A 13,381-nucleotide genomic window follows, 5' to 3' on the forward strand; every position below is an offset into this window, starting at 1 on the left:
TTTTTGTCTGCGTTGATCCCTGAACAGTCAATTCAATCAAACTTTTATGCAGATTACTTCATTGAGAAATTTAATGCCTTGTAGTTGAAGGTCAGATGCTAACATTTTCATTTAAAAATATCAAATCATAGCATTCAAAATGAAATTTTATTAAAATAGCCTTACAAAAATTGACAAAAACAACCATCCTCTGATATATTTAAATCATATGAGTGAACTCCTTTCAAACTGCTTCTCAAAAAAAAAAAGCATACACACACACATACACCTAGAAATTAGCATCATCGTTTATTGAAAAACTTATTCAATATGGCTTTTACCCACTCTACCCAACCTGCTTTCATTTAAAACCGGCTTTCATGTTCTTTCCTAAACTCACTGACCCTGTGTTGCATTTTACTTAATTATAAAACAAAGCTTTAACATAAAGACCTAAAATCACACACTAGCTCCTCACAGACCTGGATATACACCATCCCTGTGGATTTTCTGGTTTTTTTTTTTTTGCATCCCATTTTTTACAGCCTGTTACTGTCATTTGGTGTTTGACTGTTATCATTATAAAAGATACAGGCTTTTCTACTTTGTTATTTGTAGCATTATCTCATGTTTTACAACATCTTTGCGCAACACGCAGGCACATGAAATATAACTCGTGAAAAGTTCTCGATGGTATTAATGCATAAAAAAGAATGTGGCTCTATCTCTACTGTCTCTACCCAGCCAAAAGCTGATGAACAGCCCATTTGCCTTTATCACATTAGCACAGCCATGAGGGAAACACATTTGTTCTAGTCAGCTACACTAAAGATACTATTACCAATCTAACATATACATGTTTTATATCAGCAGTATTCTCAGAGCATGAGAGAGCCAACAATATATTAACACTAGCATGACAGTTTATTTAAGAAAAGAAAATTGTCTCTGTAGAGGGACAGAAGTTAGAAATGTATGGCTAAAGCTCAGTGTCACTGGTCTAATAAAGGTAATAATTCTTTGGCTTTCTTTATAGCAGGTAACACTCCTGTAACAGTTCTGTCATATCATTCAAATAAGAATGTTGTCTTTTACAAGTTTAAGTGCACCTTTATTTTGAGTCAGATAGAAAGCATGCTTTTGATTTTCTGTATTCACTGTATTATATCTGTAGTCAAGAGTTCAGGGCCTTTCTTTCTTTTTTCTTTTCTTTTTATCGACTCATCACATATTTGCTTAGTAGAAGGATTCAGTGTCACTGCAGTGAATTCCAGAAGAATGTTTTCACTTTGCTGGTACTTAAAACATGATTAATGATGATCCCAAGTCACTGTCGCCTGTTTGTGACACCCCCCTGCAACCACCTTTTTATAAATAAGATTAAATCCTCTGGTGTTCTGTACCATGTTTTATATTCCAGGATCCTCTACGCTACTTTGCAGTTCAGGTCTGGGGCCCCGTCACACTGAAACTGTAACTGTGATGGTGGCTCCTTGCAATAGCTCACCATGATGATCCCCTTGCCAGTTATTTAGGGGAATAGGAATATACACGACAGAATTTCTCACCTGTGAAAAGAAAGCCTTCTCCTACAGTGCACTTCCCACCTATCTTTTTCTCCACCTCTCTGAGGATTAGAGGAGTTCGTACGTGTTTATCGGTGTGGCTTGAAGGAATGAACTGGCAAAACCAATAGCAGCTGTAGAAAAAGCCTTAAACGCCTTCATAAGACATCCAAAAACATTTTGGAAAGAAGATACAGGGGAGCAAGTCATTCTCCAGCCTTCATTCTCTCAGGGTTTCAAATTTTATTTTAGCCATTGTTTGGGGGAGTCAAATTTGGTGTCCCTGGGATAGGCTGTACTCATTCCTTTGAGCACGAGAGTGTAGTAGACTTAAAAATGTAGAATTCCTAACCATTCTCATGCCTGATTGGAGAGGAGCATCATTCAGAATTCCAGAAGGTCACACAATTGCTGAGAAGCTACCAAGGGAAAACATACACCCAAGTTCACCTTGTAACTGTCAACAATCGCTTGTTCCACTGAAACGCCAAATGTCTGTTGCTATGCTACTCCTGTAGGCCACCACCACCAGGAACAACAACAAAGAAAAAGGAAAACAAAAAACTGCTGATTCAGGTTGGGAAACAAAAAGGCAGAGTACCTATGCTGACTTCCTCATTGGAGAAATAGTTTTATAGTTTTCCTGTTGCCAATATCCTCCTAATTTAAATTTAATTCAATACGGCATTAACCCAGCACCCACAGTGGCACTATGAGTTACACCAAGAAAATAAAATCACTGTACTTTTTCTCAAGGAGCTTGTATGTATGAAACAACGGGGTAATTTTAGCATACTAAATAGTGTCTGAGTCACTACAAATGATGACGGTTGTTTTTTACTTATGTACTGAATCTTCGTGCAGTTAGTGCAGTGTTGTCTTTTTTTATGGAGCTGCTCTGAGAAGTTACACCTTCATCCATGAACGTGTAGTGTATAAACTACTTTTGGACCTTCTCTGTGGGACTTGTCTTCCTAGAACCAACTTATAAGCCTCCCAAGAATATCGGTTTCATTAATGTGATGGGTCTCATTTTAAAACAAAATCATTTTAAGCCTTTTGAAAAACACCTTTTTCATAGATTTAACACAAAGTGATCTGGCAACAGATCGTGAATTCAAATTCACTCTCAGATGACGATGGATGATACAAATACAAAAAACATTTTGAATGCTAAGGATTTCAAACAAAAAAGAAAACCACTGTGATATGAATCTGAAGGGAAAACTTTATGGAGGAGAAAGTGTTTTGGACTTTCTGAAATAGAAATTGCCCTGAAATAGAATTTCTATTTCTAGGATAAAGAAGGATTTGCATAAAAGATTCAACTATTCCATCTATAATTTTTAAGCATAAGGAAGGCAATTTATTCTGAAAACTTCATAAGGTTATTTTAAACTATCACATGTATGTTTCATCCCCTACCTGAAAGCATGTGGAATGCCACTCTGCTTGCCATCCCAAACCAAAGGTCTTCTGAGGTTTTCCCTCACTCATTCCATCCACTTTTATTTCTAACTGGTCACCAGTAGCCAACCTCACCTAACTGGTGAGGTTTCTTTACTGTCTGATGATCCCACAATGCTTAATTCCATCTCCATGTTTTATTCAAGCTATTTCCATATGGGAATAACCTTGCTACTGCTTTTCATTTACCTAAATTTTTAATATTTTTCAAAACATATATCTCAAGTCCTGTATCCTACAACGATCCTTTGTTGAATACTTCAGCATTATAAAAGTGCTCTCATTTACTGAAAAACTAGCATGTCAAGCATTGTTCTAAATTATATATATATTCATTTTTTTATCCTTACAACAGCCCAAGGCAGGTTTGGCATTATCTGCAAGTAATGAAATGGAATCACAGAGAATTTTTTTTAAAAAAAGGTTACACTCTTCAAAGTCACATAGAAGAACAACTGGTTTCAGAGACTGCACCCAGAGAGCATTTAGAAATAACCACCATCTAGTTTATCAGACCCACCCATTGAGTTTCTTGGCTTTAACTCAACACAGTGATGATTCAGGCTTTGTATCAACACCTCCCATAATAAGAAGAGTAACAACTCCAATGAGCTATATAAGCACTTGCCATTTGCCAGGCAGTGCGCTGAGTGCTTTACAAATAGTATCTCACTGGGTTCTCAGATTGCCCCTCTGCCGTGTTATTATCCCCAAAATGAGGGCACTGAGGTTTACCTACTCCAGTATTCTGCTTCTGCAGACTTTGGGAACCCTTTCATCTCTGAACAGCTTTTACTATTATAAATGATTGAATTGAAAGATATCTCCTTATAACTTCAATTCGTAGGCCCCAGCTCTAATTATTGAGACCACGTGAAAAAAATCCAATCCTTTTTCCACACCAGAGTCCACACATACCATTTTTCTCCTAAGTCTTCTTCCAGATAAATGTGTTTAGTTTCTGTGGTGTTCTAAATATGACATGGTTCTGGGTCTCTCTCTTCTTAAAATGTGGCTCCAGAAATACTACAATCTCTACATGTGGTCTCTCGCCAAACTGAAATAAGATTATCACCTTAATATAATCCAAAACTGCATGCTACATTTCATGACGTCATACAACTAAAACTGACAAATTAAGTTGCGCTGACTAGTCACTAAGACACTAAGTCTTTTTTTTTTTTTTTTTTTTTAACTTACATCACTGTTAAAGCATATCTACTCCATCCTATACATAGGCAGTTAGTTTTTTGGACCAAAGGACAGGAATTTATATTTATCCACACTATATTTCATCTTGTTAGATTCAGCCCATTGCTCCAGGCTGTCAAAATCTTTTTGGATGCTATGTCTGTCATCCAATGTATTTAACATCCTCCAAGATTTGTGTCGTTTGCAAATTTGATGAGCATGCCCTACATGCTGGGCAGAAGCTCAATAAATACTAATTGATTGACTGACTAATAGATACTCCAAAAACAAAACCACCAACACAATCTACACGATTCTGCAACTGTAAGCAATAAAGAAAAGGCACCATTTTCTAACAGATAAAATATATCGTACGACGATTCTTCACCTTTGTAAAGTGACCCTATTTACTAACATGGGTTTTTATAGAATCATATAATTATGAATAAATATGCCAGTCTATTAAATATCTTCTATGCTATGTTTATACAAACAACATGAAAAAAAGAGTTGAGGTAATTGTTGATGGAAGGTTGGTTTGGCAGAAATTAACCGCATGAGTTGCCCACAAGTACTTGCAATGTGCATGCGTTCCCACCACTGGTCTGATTTACTGATAACATCTTATATCTCATTCTCTTTGTATGAAAGATGGCTACAGGGAAATGACTTCAGACACAGCTATATTCCTCAAGATTTTCTTGCTAGTTTTTGTTTCTTTTTTTCACTTCCCATGAGCTCATACATTTCATTTCAACACTCCTCTCCCTGGCCCCTTCTCTCTTCCTCCCTGCCCCGTTCATCCCCCCACCCCCTCCCCACCAGACCCCTGTCGCCTACATACAGACTTTTGTTTTTTCCTCTCTGAGAAACTCAGACAAGCCAGGCCCTGGAAGTGATCCATGCCTAAGTGTACTACATTTTCGCCCTAAGTATGATGCTTTGGATTTACTACTCACCCTTGATATCCATTAAAGTTCTCTCTCCATATACTGCAACCTCCTAAGAACAAGCCTCCAACTTAATTAATCTCTAGAAATTTAACATAGGAATCTAAGTAGTTTTCTTTGTCCTATCTTGAGTAGATGTAAAACTCACATGGCCACGTCTTCCGAAACTATTAAATTACTCTCTTCACTTCAAAAAAAAGCTATTAATTTACACACACACACACACACACACACACACACACACACACATATATATATAAAATAGAAAAATCTGCCAATGGTTTGATTTACTATTGATTTCCTAGGGAACGGGAATAGAGCCAGCCCATTTTCTGTAGATACTGTCTAGGAACATTTCATGCACAATTTCACATTTGGTACAGAGATGATCACAATGTTCTACACTCTTAATTATCTCAATGTATCATTAGTTCTTTTCTCTATGTAATCCATATGGAACAGATGACTTTGAAAAGATTATTAGAATTAGTTGTAAAATACTTAGTAACCTTTTCAGCATTTTATATCCCCAAATCTGGAAGTTGTTTATTTGTTATGCCTACAGATTCCCCTCCTTAAAAAGTCAACTTCTTATTTTGTCTTCCATGTTTAGGAAGAAAATTGTTCATCACACCCTTCATTTAAAACCATAGTTTTTTTGAAAATGTTTCAGTTGTTTGAATATTCAATGAGCACATTATAATATGCTAAGTGTTACGCTACATATGAAACATATATAAAACACAGACCTTTTCTTCAAGGAGTTTGTATTCTGTAATGGAAACTGGCATATAAAAATATTTTCAATGCCAGGTGGGAAAATGTAATAAAATAAACATGAATAAAGTGCTTAGGGACAAAGATGAGAAAGAGAAAAATAATCTTAGACGTCTTCTCCTCCAAATACTTCCCCATTTCTCTCCTTCCCACTGTAGTGGCATTCCTAGGAGCTGCCTATACTTGCTTTGCCCAGTTTCTCTTTTCCCATTTCCTAGTCTCAATTAGTAGTTTCTGGTTTTTATTACTTAAAAACAAACAAACAAAAAACTCAATATTACAGGAAAGTAGCAAGAACAGTACAAGAAGTTTTTTCTGAAACATTTGAGATTAAGTTGCTGACTGATTTACCCATTATCCCCAAATACAGTAATGCATTTGGTACCAAAAAAAAAAGATATTCTCCTAAATAATCATAATACAACCATCAAAATCAGGAAATTAACATTGACACATCCTTATCACCTTATCCTCAGACACCATTCAAGTTTTGCCAATAGTTCCCCAAATGTCCTTTGTAGATTACAAACCCGGTCCAGGGTCACATGTTGAATTTAGTTGTCACAACTCTCAGGTCTCCTTTGATCTAGAACAGTTCTTCAATCTTTCCTTGACTATCATGATCTTAACACTGTTGAAGACTACAGTCTAGCTATTTTGTAGACTGCCTCTCAATCTGAATTTGTCTGTTTCCTCCTGACTAGATCCAGGTGATTCAGAGATCATCTTATTACATCTTATGTGTTACATAATTTCTAGTTGTTCCATTACTGATGATGTTAACTTTTGTCTTTTGGATTAAGATGGTATCTTCCAGGCTTCTTTATGTAAAAAAACAAAATTCCTCTTTGCAATTAATAAGCATTTTGTGAGCAGATACTTTGGGCAGATATCCTGTTCTTTATTAAGCTTTCACTGCCTGCACTTACTTAACTGTATCTGTATGGACTCATGAATCCTTATGTTATTCAGTGGAATATAATAAATGTGCTCAATATGTATTTCAGTGCTCCAGCTATTCCATGTTTAGACAATGAGTGACCCATACTTCCCTGGCCTGGCCCTGAAATCAACCATTTCTCCAAGGAATTCTCGTTCCTTAAGTGACAAGTGGTTTTAGGAACAAAGAATCAGTGCTGTATACTCATCCTATTACTCCCACGCCCTCCCACTCCCTCTTAGTGGACAGAGGTAGAGAATATGAAGGTAGAAAGATAGATTAGATCGATACAGACACCTACACATTGACTTATATAGTATTTCTATGTCTATCTATGTGTGTGCATAAATATATATATACATACACACATGAAATGGGATTACACTGATAAGTTCAATTCTGATCCAATACTCTAAGGTTCATTCTAATTTCTCTTTTCATATTTGCAACTCTCTTCTCTGAAAGGGAGAAACCTGGCTCCCATTATCTTCAATAAACATACTTATTTGATTAATTCTCTTATACATAACCAAAATCCAGTTGCCATGACCAGATACACAACCCCAAAGAGACCTCTTCATCACACTTAGGTCCTTACACCTGTGCCAGGCTACTCTCTCCATGAAAGCATTCCTCCAGCCACTCAAGCTCGAGCATATCAACATTTTGATGCCAGCTACATCACCACAACTCCCCTATCACTGTCACCAATGAGTTCCATGAAGCTAAAAGCAAACGGTAAATTCCTAGTTTCCAACTTACTTGAACCATCAGTGGCATTGACAGAGCTGATCATTCCCCCCTCCTTGAAATACCTCTGTCATTTGACTGCCTGTACATCAGACTCTCATAATATTCCACTCTCCCCTCAGGCTGCTCCTCTCAGTCTCTTTCAATGGATCCTCTTGGACCTGTAAATGTTGAAGTGCCCCAGGATTCAGTCTTTCGATCTCTTCTCCTTTCTGCTTATAAGTAAGTACTCCCTTGATAACATCACCTTGTCTCAATTCTTTAAATACCATCGTTAGGTTGATGACTCCCAAATGATTATCTCTAACTCAGACTTCTTCTAATCTAGACCCTATACCCATCTTTCTATTCAACAACTCTTCTTGGAAGAGTATTAGATCATTCAAGAACATTTCTGCCCCAGACCTGATTCTTCCACAGCCTTCCCCACCTTGGAACATTGCAATTCCCTTCCTCCAGTTGCTCAGCCCAAAATCCTTAGGGTCTTCCCCCACTTCTGTCTTACCTTCATGCCTCTCACCCATTCCATCAGCAAATCCAGAGGCCCTCCTTTCAAAATATAACCAGAATCCACTCACTGCTCACCACCTCTCTCACTACAACACTAGCCCAAGCCCTCTCTTCCCTAGATTTTTGCAATGGCCTCCTAACTGGCCTCCCAGATTCAATCTGTGTTCCCCTTCAGTATATTCTCAAGACAGAGGCCCAAGGATTCTTGACAAAACAAAAGCCGATTATGTCACTCTTTCGCAAAAGACTGTAAATGTTTTTTGTTTTTTGTTTTTCAATTGAAGTATGGTTGATTTACAATGTTGTGTTAGTTTCTGGTGTACAGAAAAGTGATTCAGTTAGACATATATATTATATATATATATTCTTTTTCATATTTTTCCCATTATGGTTTATTACAGGATATTGAATATGGTTCCCTGTGCTACACAGTAGGACCTTGTTCTATATTTTATATATATAGTAGTTTCTATCCACTAATCCCAAACTCCAAATTTATCCCTCCCTCACCCCCTTTCCCCTTTGGTAACCATAAATTTGTTTTCTATGTCTATGAGTCTGTTTCTGTTTTGTAAATAAGTTCATTTGTATCATATTTTAGATTCCATGTATAAGTGATATCATATGGTATTTGTCTTTCTGACTTCCTTCACCTAGTATGGTAATCTCCAGGTCCATCCATGTTGCTGCAAATGGCATTATTTCATTCTTTTTTATGGCTGAGTAGTATTCCATTGTGTATATATGCCACATCTTCTTTATCCATTCATCAGTCAATGGACATTTAGGTTGCTTTCATGTCTTGGCTATTGTAAATAGTGCTGCTATGAACACTGGGGTGCATGTGTCTTTTCAAAATTAGAGTTTTCTCGGGATATGTGCCCAAAAGTGGGATCACTGGATCATATGACAACTGTTTTTAGTTTAAGGAACCTCCATACTGCTTTCCATAGTGGCTGCACCAATTTACATTCCCACCAACAGTGTAGGACAGTTCCCTTTTCTCCACACCCTCTCCAGCATTTATTATTTGTAAACTTTTTGATGGTGGCCATTCTGACCAGTGTGAAGTAGTACCACACTGTAGTTCTGATTTGCATTTCTCTAATAATTAGCAATGTTGAGCATCTTTTCATGTGCCTCTTGACCATCTGTATGTCTTCTTTAGAGAAATGTCTATTTAGGTCTTCTGCCCACTTTTCAATTGGGCTGTTTTTGTTATTGAGTTATATGAGCTGTTTATATATTTTGGAAATTAAGCCCTTGTCAGTTGCATTATTTGCAATTATTTTCTCCCAGTCTGTAAGTTGTATTTTCATTTTGTTTATGGTTTCCTTTGCTGTACAAAAGAATGTAAGTTTGATTAGGTCCCATTTGTTTATTTTTGCTTTTATTTCTATTGCCTTGGGAGACTGACCTAAGAAAACATATTGGTACAGTTTATGGCAGAGAATGTTTTGCCTATGTTCTCTACTAGGAGTTTTATGGTGTTGTGTCTTATATTTAAGTCTTTAAGCCATTTTGTGTTTACTTTTGTGTATGGTGTGAAGGTGTGGTCTAACTTCACTGATTTACCGCATGTAAACCAATGGGTTTTTACACTGAGTAAAAGTTCTACAGATTTCTACCCAATCTGTCTCCTTGCTACCTCTGGCTTATCTTTTATTAGTATGCCCCTGTGCTCTCTGATCTAGCTACACTGTCCTCCACAAACATTCCAGGCACCTATTTTCCTCAAAGCCTTTGCATTTTCTATTTCTTCTCCTTGACATTGCTTCTACAGACACCTGCTGGCTTATTCCCTCATCTCCTTCAGATGTTTCCTTAACTTTCATTTTAGCAAAACCCCTCCTAATACCCTATCTAAAATTGTAGCCCGATCCATGCTAACCCCCTTCCCTATCAGACTATTCTCTTTACCCACATCAAACATATTGCATATTTTATTTATTTTTCTGTTTTATTTAGTCTCCTTTTCCTGCCTAAAATCTGAACTCCATAAGAAGAGGTTTGGCTTTGTTTCCTTTACCGTTTTGTTCACTATTGTCCCCTCATTCCCCAGAATGGTGACTAGCAAATATTAGGAACTTATTAAATCTTCATTGAATGAATGAAGCTTCATCTAAACTAAGAATTGAAGGATTAACTAAACTAACTTGAAAGATTAATAGAAATTAGCAAAAGGCAGAAGTGGTAGAAGATAGGGAATAAGTGAGTTGCGGGAGGGAATACAGAAAACGCAAGAAATAAGAAAATGGAAAGAGGCTTATAAGTTATCCCAAGCCTTCCATGTATACTGATCAATCCTTTTTTAAAATTATTTTCTTTTCAATGTGTTGAATTTAAAGTCATCTTTCTCACTTTTTCCCCAAATCTTTTCCAGATTTTTAAACCTCTTTAAATTATAAAGTTGCAAATAACTAGGTCAAATCATGCCTGAAAATGTTGGACGCTGGATTCCTGTTTATACTTTCAGGGAGTAAGACAAAGATGTGAACTCACTCCTGACCCAAAGTCCGAGGGTCAGCAATCCAGCCCTCAATATGTAGATGAATATATAGGAAATCATTTCTGTGTACAATCCAAAAACTCCACTCCACGCCAGTATTCAACTGATATCTTAAAGAGCCTAAGCAGTAATTTGTAAGTTGAAATGGAGTCCTGCCGTATAAATAAAAGAGGTAAAATGCCTGCTTCCACCCTGCAGGAGTTACTCCTACTAAAATTATCAACAAAGGTGGAATATTCCATTAATTAATGGATTATTAATTTTACATTCCTAAAAGAAACGCATGCTTTTCTACAAGTACCTATCGTCCTGCCATTGTGTGTCCTTTTAATTTTTTTTGTTTTCGTTTTAGTTTCCAGCTGTAGGAGTACTGAGCAAAACTTATTGAAAATGTGTCTCATACACTAAATGAAGAAGAGCCATTTTAGGCCAAAGGAAAAATGTGAATCTCTTTCACCTCCTTTAGAGAACCATATCATGAAATCTGATGTGAATTGCTTTATCTTTAAAGACGCTCTAGAATTGAGAATAAGGTCTTCACGGTGACCCTTGTTTAAAGGGGGTGCTCTCTGCCCTAAACCTGGTGAGACAGTAATTGTCTAAGCAGTTTTTTCTTCAATCAGTAATGGAGAAGCACACACATTTAATTCGGTTTAGACAGAAAAATGACGGCAGCAAATAGGCATTCTTTTAAGGTAAGGATTATATCAGCCCTAAAAACAAAAGTAGCTATTTATGGGTCAAATGTAGAACATTCAGCAAAGTTTCCTTTCTTTTACCCCTGCACAACAAAAAAACACTAAGACTGTGTCATCAATTTGGGCAAAATAAATGAACGCTTTTATTATCATCTGAAGAACATCGTATTAGCAATTGGATCACCAGATTCAAGTGGTGCTCTTGAAAATAATATTCATTTTGTCTTTTTATAATTCACATTTATACAGTCCAATTCTTACATATTTCTTTCCAAACCATTTTCCCCCAGGTAAGCAGCAGCTGTCAAAAAAAAAAACCCCTCTAAATTTGGTGGTGTGTTTGGAATATAGTTCATCTCTTTCTGCAAAGCCTGGATTAACCTTCTCCAAAGGCTGACAGGTCCCAGGATCATGAGACCCAGGACAAATATAACCGGTGGGAGAAATATTTGCGTGTTGATTTAACTTGTTAAAGAGAATAACAATGAGTTTACAACTGCTTCCAATATATTTTTAGAAAGAGCAAATCAAGAATGAAGGTGACTATTAAAGGGTAAGACAATTGAAAGGTTAGGGGGAGAATTGCTAAGTTTACAATAGATAATATAAAAATCAGCATAACATCCATTGTCTCCCACACCATACTTACTGTTCAGGATACTTCACTAGTGTTTTGTTATCTCCTAATACTTGTAAACAATGGACGTTTGTAAATGACTGTAACTTTCCATTAAGTATAATTAGGTAGTAGTTTACCTCTACCTTCCACAAATTCACCTTTGAATTATAATGTTTACATACTCAATTTAGGCTGAGATTTTAGGACTTCTGAGACTTTTTTTCTAATACAGGTCGTCAGGATGAAGGGATGTAGGGTTAGCTAAGTCCTTATTGCCACTCAGATCTCACTTATATATTGCCACCTCAGAGAGTCCGTTAATGCACAAGCCAGCCTAAATAATCACTTAATAACTTTCTATCATGTTATCATATTTTAATTAACTTTTCTCTCAATATATTTATGATTTAGTTTTTCTTTCCTTTCTGCATCCATCCCTCATCCATGCCTACGCACGCGCACGCACACACACGTGCACTCACAAAATAACATCAGCTCTAATCAGGTCATCGCATTAGTCCCAGCACTAGCACAAAACCCTTCTAACTCGAAAGCATTTCTTTCCGCAACTTTAACATAACTGTTTCTACTCTGCGATTTTTCCCCATCCATTCTTTCTGTTTCCATCTCTGAAACTCCTCTTAGGGGGAGGTTGGATCTCCCTGTGGATGTGTTTCTGTTCAGTCTAGATCAGATCCAAAAACTACAGGGCAAGAGCAGGTAAGCAGCACAACTCATTTTCTCGCTGCAAGGATCCCCTTTCACCCGGGTTGCATCAGCCTGCCTTCTTCTGGCCTAGAGCCCACACTCTACACTCCAAACTGAGGTCAACCGTCTCCACTGCCTGATGCCATCTGATGGGGAAAAGTGGGAGAAGCTGATCCAGACGGTCACTCCAGGTGCTGTCTGCCAAGTCCTGTCCCCGGCAGTCGTCCCCACGTATCCTCCTGCCCACAGAGTCTGTCAGCTCCAGGCTTACGACACCCACGACTCAGTTCTCTCATCCGCCACGGCTTTTCTCTCCTATGTGTATTTTGGGCTGTGGTTTCTTCTGCCAACCCGATCTCATCTGCTTTCTGCTTTCCTAGATTCCTACAACACGTGTCCTAATCATTGCATTCTTTTCCCTACCTCCCAATGGTAGCATGGGTGATCAGCTGCTACTGTGTCTGAGCACGTTAAAATGGTCAATTTCTTTCCCTAGCAAAAAAACAGCAAAGACCTAAAAAAACTCACTGGAAGAAAATAAACATGGGGAGCTGCCTAAGTACCTTATCCTTAATGCACTTGAGAGTGCATTACACTTCTCAAAATTTCACTTCACCATTAGGCTTTCACGCTCCTCGGAATCAGTGTCTAAGTCATTTATACCATTAGACCAGCTAGATGACAGCAAGTTGTCAACAGATTGCTCAAGGATTTCTCT

The 13,381-nt window shown here is 37.4% G+C and overlaps 1 protein-coding gene across 1 annotated transcript in view; it reads right to left on the reverse strand.

Annotated features, from left to right (window-relative positions):
• USH2A (usherin) overlaps positions 1-13,381 on the reverse strand; it is a 784,083-nt gene that overhangs the window by 731,679 nt on the left and 39,023 nt on the right. The gene's annotated exons all lie outside the window — the stretch shown is intronic.

The sequence above is a fragment of the Tursiops truncatus genome, chromosome 1 (genome assembly GCF_011762595.2).
Source record: "Tursiops truncatus isolate mTurTru1 chromosome 1, mTurTru1.mat.Y, whole genome shotgun sequence".
In the NCBI taxonomy this organism is placed as follows: Eukaryota; Metazoa; Chordata; class Mammalia; order Artiodactyla; family Delphinidae; genus Tursiops; species Tursiops truncatus.